Here is a 1,630-nt window from a genome sequence, read left to right as displayed (position 1 = left end):
TATGGATTCAAGAAGCTGGACAAACACCAAAATAAATAAACCTTTAAAAATCCAACCAAGACACATTGTAATAAAATTTCTAAAAACTAAAGATTAAAAATTCTTGAAAGCTACAAAAGAGAAAAGACAACTTACCTACAGGGGGTGGAAATTTCAGTGACAGGAGATTCCTCAATGGAAACCATAAAGGCCAGAAGTAAGTGGCAAAACAATTTTCAAATGCTGAAAGAAAAGAACTGTCAACCCAGAATTCTATTTCCAGGCAAAATATTTATTTATTCTTGAGGAATAAAGAGAAAATCAAGACATTCTAAGATGAAGGAAAACTAAGAGAATTTGTCACCAAAAGACTTATCCTAAGGGAATTGCTAAAGGAGGCTCTATGAATAGGTATGATAAAAGAAGGAAACTTGGAACATCAAGAAGGAAAGAAAACAGTAAGAAAAATAAAATAATATAAAATAGATCTTCCTTCTCCTCTTTGGATATTGATATCATGTTTGATGGTTGAAGCAAATTTTGTAACTCTGTGTGATATGGTTCTAAATATTTGTAGAGGAAATATTTAAGACATATTTTAAACAGGAATAGGAAAAGGGAAAGTAGAATAAGGTTTCTACACTTCACTTGTACGGGTAAAATGATGACACCAATAGATCAAGATAAATTATGTATATATAATATAATACATAGAGAAACCACTCAAAAAGCTACACAATGGATCTCCCACCTTCGCTATGGAGACCACCATGCTATCCCTTACCAAGGAGGACCTACTGAAGTGAAAAAGGATGCTTTAGAAAATTTGTGTGTGTACTTGGGTGAAAAAATCATGACTGAGAGACACTTTGATCGTCTATGTGCAAAAAGAAAAAAGAAAAAAACAACTCAGTAGACACTGAAGAAATTCCTTGCCAAATATCATGTAGAAAAGGAGCTAGAAAATGGTTAGACCACTTAAAAGAAAACTTTAAAGGACTAGATACACTGATTGAGTCTATTCGGTGAGAAAAAAATAGAGCTTCCTGATATGAAAGATTTAAACTTAGAAATATAAAACTAGAATATCTGAAAGGACTGAAATGTAGCAGCTAGGACCCTTTTCTGAAGGGTCTAGATCAAATTCTGACAAGAGTAATTACTCTGAAAACCTTAGAGTATCCACTGTCATATGCCATCCAGAAAGAGAATCCAGCATGGCCCCCTTTTTTCCAACTGATTCATTTTTTAATTTACCTGTTCTAGAAGTAGGCAGAACATCTTTTCTTCATCTATGCTTCCTAACCCTGAGTACCCTGGGTCTCTTCCTTTGCCACCAGAGCTACAGTTAGAAGAAGGAACTTGTGGAAACTCCAGAGAGATGTTTTCTCCCTTAAGATCACATGCTCTTTCAAGAGAGTGACACTTTATTGTTTTATAATTTTTTTTAATGACAGCAAAAAATGTTTTACAGGATATGAATCTTTTTATAACATCTGAAATAACTTCTTAACATTTGATACGTGTATTTTCAAACACATTAGCATACTGTATAAATAGAATTGCTCAGAATAAAAAATACAGTTTTAGGAGGGCTAAATGTAAATTGTATTAACATAGACTTTTCAGTATTTTCTACTTTTTGATTTTT

General features: G+C 32.8%; 1 pseudogene; it reads left to right on the top strand.

Moving 5' to 3' along the window:
* The first annotated feature begins 737 nt into the window (after nucleotides 1-737).
* On the top strand, nucleotides 738-1,402 carry LOC101441944 (B-cell lymphoma/leukemia 10 pseudogene; annotated as a pseudogene).
* The last annotated feature ends 228 nt before the right edge of the window (nucleotides 1,403-1,630 follow it).

This window comes from Dasypus novemcinctus, chromosome 17 (assembly GCF_030445035.2).
Source record: "Dasypus novemcinctus isolate mDasNov1 chromosome 17, mDasNov1.1.hap2, whole genome shotgun sequence".
Classification (NCBI taxonomy): domain Eukaryota; kingdom Metazoa; phylum Chordata; class Mammalia; order Cingulata; family Dasypodidae; genus Dasypus; species Dasypus novemcinctus.
This window is presented reverse-complemented; position numbering and strand designations above follow the sequence as displayed.